We start from the raw sequence: 9896 nt of genomic DNA, 5'->3' as shown, positions 1-9896 counted from the left end.
AGGGATTGGAGGGGAGCCGGACTCTGACTGCCCGCGGAGCTGGATAACACGGTCTGGAGTCCATCATATGATCTCACTCATGTGGAATCTAATGAACAACATAAATTGTGAACAAAAATAGATCCAGAGACGTAGAAGCATGGAAGAGACTGTCAAACCTCAGAGGGAAGGGGGGAGGGAAGGGAATAAAAGATCAATCAATGAACTTGTATGCAAACCCATGGACACTGTGGTGAAGGCCTGGGGTGAGGGGCGGGCTGGGACAGGTCTGTGGGGGAGAAGGGGGACATACGTAATATTTTCAACAATAAAGATTTTCAAAAACAAAGAGAGTCTGGCGTCACCACGCTAGGCCTAGGCTGGCGGTCTCCATCACCACCGAGGATCAGCGGCATTCCCCCTTAAGGCCCACTCCAAGCTGACTTTTCCAGCCAACTTCAAGAAGTAGTGAATTTGTGGCTGAGTAAAGATTCCGCACATCCTTCTTCCACCTGCGTCTTCAGAGGCTTGAGGTGACTCGGACCGGGTAGAGGAGGCTCGGAACCACAGAAACAGAACAGGACAAGAGCTCACAACCAGCTGTGGCACAGCTTAGAGCTGGCAACTGGGCGGCGAAGGCATGGCTGGTGTTCCAGTGGGGGACAGGGTGCTGAGGAACGGAGCTTGGGGGGGGGGGGGGGGCCGCGGGCCGCTCAGATAGGGTTCCCTAGGCCCTGAAGGAGGCTTGGGTCTGATTGAAAATGTGAGGAGTCCTTAAGCCCCCAAGAGTGAAGGACCAAGGCCAGAATTCTCCCCAGGCCCATGACCTGCTCCATGGCTGACTGAGGACTCTGGGCTTCCCACTGGCCATCCCCACCGGGCACACAAAGGCCACTGCTGGAGAGCATCTGGCAGAGAAAGGACTGAGTCCACAGGCGTTTGGGAGGGCAGGACCCCAAGGAGGCAGGGCAGGACCAGGCGGCTCAGGGACAGTGGAGTTCTCGAAGCTTTACTCCAGCTAGGAGCAGATCCCAGGGAAGCCCGATGTGGCGCTTGAACCAGATGTTCAAGGTGCCCCCTCCCCTCCAGCACCACCCTGCCATGCCCCCTTTCAGGACCCCAACCCCAGAGAGTTCCCCCCGCCCACCCTACGCTGCTACTTCCTCCTGAGCCTCCGCCGGCTGTCGCTTCCAGGTGAATCACCAGAGCACCCTCTGAGTCACGTACTGGCTGTGTGACCCCAGGCAAAGGCCTCGGCTTAACTTCAGAGGACTGCTGGGAGTTTAGAGTGAGTCATAGAACGAGCCAGCACTCAGAGAACCGGGAAGAAATCCACTGGGGCACGGAAGCCCTCTGCTCCAGTGCTGACCTCTCCCCACACCCTCTCCCCACACCACCCGATGGAAGAGCTGAGCCCAGGCAGCATTTCACACAGGCTTACCCACCCCACCCCCAGCCCCACCGCCACGCCCTCTGCCACAGCGGGTTGGGCAGGGGGTGGGCAGCTGACCTGCCAATCAGATCCTCTCCTATAAATTTGAATTAAGAAACCCAGGTCAGATCTAACGTTTTTTTCTTTGAGGGAATGGCCCTCCTCCTCTTCTCAGCTCACACACTTGGATGGTGCTGACTCCATCCTTGACATTCTTAGGTGGCCCCTGGCTCAGCCTGCCCAATCAGAGCGCTGCACTCTCCTGGGACGGACCAGTGAGATGTGAAAGACTCCCTGGGGGTGTTGAATGAAAATGAACCCAGCCCACAAGAGAGAGACACCAGGTCCTGGGGACTTCATCTTCTGGATCTAGCCACGCCTCTCTGTGCTTCCCACTGAAGTTTCTCCTTTTCACCTTGTCCAGACTGGCCTCGGCTTTGTTCCAGATCCCAACTCATTCAACTCCTCCCTTCAAGCAGAGCAAGATAAAACCTCCAAGGAAGATGAGGTTTTTCTTTTATTTCTCTTATTGTTTTAAACATATATTTTACTGATTTCAGAGAAAGGGGAGGGAGAGGTGGAAACATCGTCGATGTGAGAGAATCATTGATCAGCAGCCTCTTGCACACCAGGGATGGGGGATTGAGCCTACAGCCTCGGCCTGTGCCCTGACTGGGAATGGAGCCCGTGACTTCCTGGTTCGTAAGAGGACACTCAACCACTGAGCCACACCAGTCGGGCTTTCTCTTAGTTTTAGTGCTGGGATGGCTGAACAATATAAGAATGTTTCATTTTAGGGAAGTCTTTTCTATGTCCAACTTATTTCCATGAGGTTCTATGCTGGAAGCCGATCGTTGTCTCACTAACAGAAAGATGTGGAAGGCTGGTGAACCTTGAAGCTCTGAAAGGTCAGAGCCAACCAGTCCCTATCCAATTGAGACAATGGTAACGGAGGCAACTTCCTTACTAAATAATCACGTAAATCCTTACTGATAAGATAGTCTGCCCGTTACTGGAATTGCCTGCCTAAGAGCAAATGGGTATATCCCACACCTGAATAAAAGGGATGGTAAGGCCAAAGCAAGGCAGTAATCCTCCCTCTAGAGGTGGGCTCCCGCCTGGCCCCCAATATTCCCAAATTAACACTTTTCTAGTCTCTTTCATTTGTGTGCGGCCTTCTCCAGAACCCGAACCCTGAACCCGAACCCTGAACCACGTGGGTGTGAAAGGGGTCCCCACAGTTCTATTATAGATATTTTCTAAGATGGAAAACAGTCAATCACCTTTCTAAAAACCTGCGTTGAGCCCTCGCTGGTTTGGCTCAGTGGATAGAGGGTCATCCTTCAGACTGAAGGGTCTTGGGTTCGATTACAGTCAAGAACAGGTACATCCGTTGCAGGCTCCTCTCCAGCCCAGGCCCAGGTCGGGGCTCATGCAGGAGGCAACCCATTGATGTGTGTTTCTTTCACATCGATGTTTCTCTCTGACTTCCCCTCTCTCTTCCACTCTCCCTAAAAATCAATGGAAAAATATCCTTGGGTGAGGACTAAATAAATAAATAATATGATATAGTATTTTATATTATTTTATTTATACAGTAAATAAATAAAATACCCAAGTTGAAACACATCCCACACTTCTCTTTTCAAGACCTGATGTACCTCCATATGATTTATTTTTTGTTTTTTTAAATGTTTTACTTATGGCCGAAACCGGTTTGGCTCAGTGGTAGAGCGTCGGTCTGCGGACTGAAAGGTCCCAGGTTCGATTCCGGTCAAGGGCATGTACATTGGTTGTGGGCACATCCCCGGTTGGGGGTGTGCAGGAGGCAGCTGGTCGATGTTTTTCTCTCATCAACGTTTCTAGCTCTCTATCTCTCTCCCTTCCTCTCTGTAAAAAAATCAATAAAATATATTTTTAAAAAAATAAAAATAAAAAAAAAAAATAAATGTTTTACTTATGGACTTAGAGAGAGAAAGAAACATTGACTTGTTGTTCCACTCATTTATGCATTCATTGGTTGACTCTTGTATGTGCCCCGACCGGGGATCAAACTGGTAACCTCAGCATATTAACATGACATTCAAACCAACTGAGCTACCCAGCCAGGGCTCAACACGATTTCTTAGTGTTGTCTTTGCCAAGTAACCAGAACTTGAAGATAAGGTCTATGAGCGTAGAAATAGGAGATATAATTTATATACATTAGTTTTTTTAATATATATTTTATATATATTATATACATATGTATATTATTGATTTTTTTACAGAGAGCTAGAAACATCGATAAGAGAGAAACGTTGACCAGCTGCCTCCGGCACACCCCGCACCAGGACCTCAGTGGAGAGTTGACTGCAGACCCCAACAGCCCTCTGGACAGACAGCAGGGCTCGGGGGCCCCAGCGGACGGGTGCCGGGGGGGCGTGCAGCACCACTGGAGGTCACACCGACTCCGCCGGAGAGGACAGCGGAGCCTGCGTGTGGCACCTCCGTCCTCTGCCGGCATCTCTGCTCCTGCCGACGTTCCTCTGTGCTCCTCCCCTGGGACGACCCCAGCTGTGAGTCTAACGGCCCTGGTGAATTATCATGGAGACCCCAAACTTGCCAGCAGTGGGGTGGTCTTGTGGACTGCATGCCCTGTAATGTCCACTGCCCCAAGCCACACACACACACACACACACACACACACACACACACCTTGTGTGAGGACTGTCTTCTCCTGATTTCTCCTGGCCGACCAAGGTCTGCTGTGGCCCTGGCTGAGGCCACACTGCCCGCTGGACCTTCTCCCCAAGGCCCTTCCAGGAGCTGGACAGCCATTGCTCCCGCCCGGGCCCCACTGCCAGCACCTCCTCCGCTGTCCTGGCGGCGGGCAGGGCTTCCTCTCTGAGCGGGCAGTGACAGGTAAGCAGACAACAGCAGGAGCCAAGCTGGCTCCTGAGCCCCACCTAGCCTCACCTGCCCTTCAATCTTTTTTTTATTTTATCTTAATATTTTTTTAATATACTTTATTGATTTTTTTACAGAGAGGAAGAGAGAGGGATAGAGAGTTAGAAACATCGATGAGAGAAAATTATCGATCAGCTGCCTCTTGCATACCCCCCACTGGGGATGTGCCCTCAACCAAGGTACGTGCCCTTGACTGGAATCGAACCTGGGACATTTCAGTCTGCAGGCCGACGCTCTACCACTGAGCCAAACCGGTTTCTGCTCATTCTTTTTTTAAAAATATTTTTTAAATTTGTTTTTAGACAAAAAGGAAGAGAAGAGAGAGAAACATCACTGGCTGCCTCCTGTGCGCCCCCCTCTAGGGATGGAGCCCACCACCTTCCAGCCACTGAGCCACGCGGACCAGGGCACTCTGCCCTCTGATGGAAGAGGCTGGGGAGGAAGAGCTGACCCCAGGGCTTTCCCCGGAAATGGCATCGCTCTCCTGAAACTCGTGAGGTCCCTCCTCCCTCTAATGCCCTTGTCTCCCCCAGCTGCTCAGGGGGGGGCTGTGGAGCCACAGACCCAGCCCTCCCTGCCCTCTCAGCAGGGCCCAAGGCCACAGATGCCTCTCGAAGTCCAGCCGTTTCAGGTTAAAATCTAAACTTAGCAGCCCGGTTGCCCTGGGATTACAAAACAAGTTCTTCCATGACGCTTACGTAAGAGTATTAGGTCCTTTATCCCATCCCCCCCCCCCCCTTCAGTTCCTCCTCACCCCCTCCCTTCACTGTGCTAAAAGCTCCCCCATATCAGGGACCCCACCTCTTCCCTCCCCTACGCCCCAAACACAAACCTGGGGTTCCACACACAGCAAACGGGAAGGAGGACGGAACCCAGTTGGCTCCTCCTGCCTGGCTTTCGAGCGTGATCCTGCTCAGCCACTGGGATTGGCCCACCGACCTCTGCAGGACCCCAAACAGCAGACTTCCCCGGAGAGAAGGAAACACCTTATTTTCCAGAGATTATGGACAGGCTGCTTGTTTGCACAGCCTTCTGGGGGAAATAAATAACGAAAGCCGCCGAGCTCTTAAGAGACACAAGGTGGCCTAAAGGACAACCATCCCAGCTGGTGTGGCTCAGTGGCTGAGCGTTGACCTATGACCCAAGAGGTCACCATTTGAAAAAAAAACAACACGCATTTATGTTGCAATGTTGGCTGGTGCGTTGAGTTCTGACTTAGTCTTTGATTTTTCAAGATCTTTGTATTCTTTCTTAAGTAATTTTACTATCATTTGCTCTCACTTGATTTCTTCACATTCAGAACTTCTTTGGTTTCTTCCTCCTTGTCCTGGGAGCTCAGCAGGTTGGCCTGTGGCACCCCTTTGTTCTCCACGGGCTCCCGCGCTGCTCCAGCCTGTTGCCGGGGTCGGCGCCGCCCAGGAAGCAGCCCCCGTCCTTGGCTCCGTTGCCCGCGCTCAGCAGTCGAAGGCTCAGGGGCACCCCCCCCCTAGGGGCCCCGTCGCCCGGCTCCTTGCTGGTGCCCGGCTGGCCGGTGTCCGGCAGGGGCTCCTGCTCCTCGTCGCGTTCCTCCAGTCTGGAGCTTTCTTTCTCCCTCCCACTAGGGGAGTCCAGGATCAGAGTCAACAGACTGTCCTCTGCGCACAGTGTGCGCGACTCCGGGGGCTCGGCCTTTCGCCGCGCTCCCAGGACTCCACCTCACAGCTCCGTCTCCCCCTGCCCAAACCTGGGTCCCCAGGGACTGGCCCAGACCTGGAGTTCGGGGCGGTCTGGACTGAGGCTCAGAGCTGCCGCCGGAGGCTTTGTTTCTTCCGGCTAGGGTAATCCAGCATCAGAGTCAACATTCAGTCCTCTGCGCGCCATGTGCGCGCGACTCCGGGGGCCCCGCCTTTCGCAGTCCCCCGGGATTGTCTCCCCCTGCCGGAGCCTGGGTCCCCAGGGTCTGGCCCATAACTTGGGGCTCAGTGCTGCCGGTTCGGGGGTTCAGCCCAGGCTGGGGGGTTCTATTTCCTTCCTGCTAGGGAACGCCAGGCAGCACCCAGCCCTCTCCTCCTCTCCGGCTGTGACCTCTCCGCGCGCGCGTGCGTGCGGCGCGCAGCATGTCTCCGTACCTTAGGCTTTTTTTCAGCTCCTCTGATTTTCCTTATGGTTTTCTCCCTCCTTCCTATTGTAGAGTTTTCAGTCAGTCGACCACCTGTAGCTCTGGGCAATGTCCACTCTACATTTTAGTTGTATTCCCTTGAAATTGTTGTGAGCTGCTGCGGCTAGGTGTCTACCCGAGCAGCCATCTTGGATCCTTCCCCAAGAGGTCACCATTTGATTCTGGTCAGGCCACGTGCCCGGGTTGCAGGCTTGATCCCCAGGGTGGGGCGTGCAGGAGACAGCCGATCCATGATTCTCTCTCGTCATTGATGTTTCCATCTCTCCTTCCCGCTCCCTCCCTCTCTGGGATACCCCTGGAGAGGCCTGGGGACAAAGGCAGACACAGCCCTGCCTGTCTCCGCGGAGCTCACAGGCCTCAGGGAGAGACACCTGTTTGCCAATGTGACGAGTCCTGTGTGTGGGCACACCAGGCGCTATAACCAAATAATACAGAGGGCCCGACCGTAACCAGGAAGGATGGGGAAACCTCCGCAGGACAAAAGCATGACCCCCTTTAATGGAAAGCCAATATCACAGCACTAGCACACATTTCTTACCCTGCTAACAGCCCTCTCCCTGTCCACCTGCTGCCATTGCAACTCCGTGTTGTTTGTTGTTTTTCTGTCTAATAAAGTCAGCTCCGGGCCTTGTTGCTGTGTTGCTGCAACATTTAACCACCCTTCAAGTGTGCCTATCGAGTCTCCGGTTTTTCTCCCATGTTGCTATGTTGTTTGATGACCATTGTAACACTGTCCAATGTTTGGGGAGGGGGGGATTCGCTGTTTCAGGGGAAGAGGATGACCTAATGGTTCCCCAGCTGTCCATTTCCGCATGAGGAGGGGTGTCCATGGAGCTCAGAGCTCCAGAGCCAGCTCAGCTCACAGCCTCTGGCCTGGAGCTGCCCTCCCCTGTACCCCCGGAGTGTCCCCTGAGGCCGGTGGGAGGGACTCTGAGGCCAGACACCTCGGGGTGGGCAGACCTGGCTGCGTATCAGGGGTCATCAGGGAACCTCCATAAAGCACAGATTCTGGGGCCCCATCAGGACCTCAGGTGCAGGCGAGTGGAGGCTTTAAAACATGTCCACTGCTTCTTTCCCCATCCTCCCTCCAAAGCTGGGTCCCCGCCCCCTCCCTGATGAGGACCAGAGGGTTCGGACCGGCTTCCAATGGGAACGCAGGAGTGATGCGGGGCAGCTGGGGGAAGCGTGAGCTCCCTGCTCTCTCCCGCGCTCTCTCGGATCACTCGCTCCGGGAGCCGGCGGCCGTGGGCCTGGGGGAGGCCCGTATTGGGAGGAACCGAGTCCTGCCAGCAGCCCCTCCCATCGCGTCATCGACAACAGCCAGTTTCCACAGTGGGAGCCCCACTCCCAGGAAACCCCCCGCTCCCCGGCGATGGAGACTAGTGGTAACCCTGACCAGCAGCGCCAGCTTTCCAGCTGTGCCAGTGAGCTCCCGCAAGCCAAGCCCCGAACCCCAGCCCCAGCCAACGCTCAGATGGCCGCAGCCAGAGCAACGTGTTCCTGCAGCCTCACAGGAGGGTGAGCTGAATCCCCCCCCCCCCTCTCTCTCTCTCTCTCTCTTTTTTTTTTTTTTTTTTTAACTGATTTGAGGGGGAGAGAGAGAGAAATATCGACCTGCTGCTCCACTTATGCATGCGTCGTTGGTTGCTTCTGGTATGCACCCTGACCAGGGCTTGAAACCAGGTAGGAAGAATGATGGGTGGCCACCTCTCTGAGTGTATCTGTTTGGATAGTTCTGAGTCTTAAAAACATGGTAATATTTTATATATTTAAAATTTTTAATTAAACTCAACCAGGATGTGAGGAAGCCCAACTGGAATAAAAATAGTAATAAGTGAATGTAACTATCTATAATAATAAAAGCATAATATGCTAATTAGACCAGACGTCCTTCTGGATGATCTTCCGGACGAAGCCAGGGCTGTGAGCGAAGCCCAGGTCTGGGTGCCCGAGGGAAGCCGGTCTCAGCAGCTGGGGAAAGGAAGGCCTACTCTTGCACTAATTTCGTGCATCGGGCCTCTGGTATTAAAAATTAATAACAGAGCCGAGGCCGGTTTGGCTCAGTGGATAGCGTCGCCCTGTGGACTGAAAAGTCCCAGGTTCAATTCCAGTCAAGGGCATGTACATTGGTTGGGGACACATCCCCGGTGGGGTGCTCAGAAGGCAGCTGGTCAATGTTTCTCTCTCATTGATGTTTCTAGCTCTCTATCCTTCTCCCTTCCTCTCTGTAAAAAAATCAATAAAATATATATTTTTTTAATTAATAACAGAGCAAGCTACACCAAAGAGGTGTGGGAGAAAAGACCTAATCCAAGTAACTCTGGGGAACATTGTTTTGATGTACATGGTAATTAGGCTAAAGACAAAACAACAACAAACTATACACACACACATCCTAATAATCTGTTCTTCAGGACAGAATAGGTTAGCAATTTGAAAACTACTTTATGTGCATAATGGATTGAATAGTGGCCCCCAAAAAAGATACACCCAAGTCTTACCCTACCTCCAATAGCTATGATGTGACCTTATTTGGAGTAGTCTTTGCAGGTGTAAGTTAAAGACCTTGCGATGAGAATGGGCCCTCAATCCAATGGCTGGTGTCCTTATGGGAAGCAGGAGAGATCTGACAGGCAGAGACGCACAGGGAGGAAGAGGCGGTGACTGGGGTCACGCAGGGCCACGCTGAGGGGCACCCAGGGCTGTGGCAGCCACCACAGAAGGCAGGAGAAGCAGGACACAGATTTTCCCTCAGAGCCTCCCTGCCGACCAGCCCTGCTGACACCTTGATTTTCAACCACTGCTCTCTAGAACTGTGAAGAAATACAGTTCCATTGTGTTAAGCCAACCTGGCTTGTGGTAATTTGCTGCAGTCACCTTAAGAAATAATACAATGTATACGCTGAGTGGCCAGATTATTATGATTTCTGAACACATAATAATCTGGCCACTCATGTATATCCTATATAATAAAAGGCTAATGATCAAATTGTCCTCTTGACCAGGAGTTTGACCAGCAGGCAGGCCTGCCAACCGCCATGTCCCCTCCTCCTGGCCAGGCTGACCAGACCCCACCCATGCACAAATTCATGCACCAGGCCTCTAATACACACACACACACACACACACACACACACTGAATGGCCAGATTAGTATGGTCTCTGAACACATAATAATCTGGCCACTCAGTGTATATTGGGATTGAGCAAATAAATATTTGTAAATAATGAGGGCCAGGTTCCATACTTAAAAAAAAAAACATAAAAGGGGATTAATTAGAGGAAATATTTTAATATTGCTATTTGCCCTTTTTAAAATATATTTTATTGATTTTCCACAGAGAGGAAGGGAGAGGGATAGAGAGCTAGAAACATCGAT

Source organism: Pipistrellus hanaki (genome assembly GCF_964339955.1).
Source record: "Pipistrellus hanaki genome assembly, chromosome: 5".
In the NCBI taxonomy this organism is placed as follows: domain Eukaryota; kingdom Metazoa; phylum Chordata; class Mammalia; order Chiroptera; family Vespertilionidae; genus Pipistrellus; species Pipistrellus hanaki.
This window is presented reverse-complemented; position numbering follows the sequence as displayed.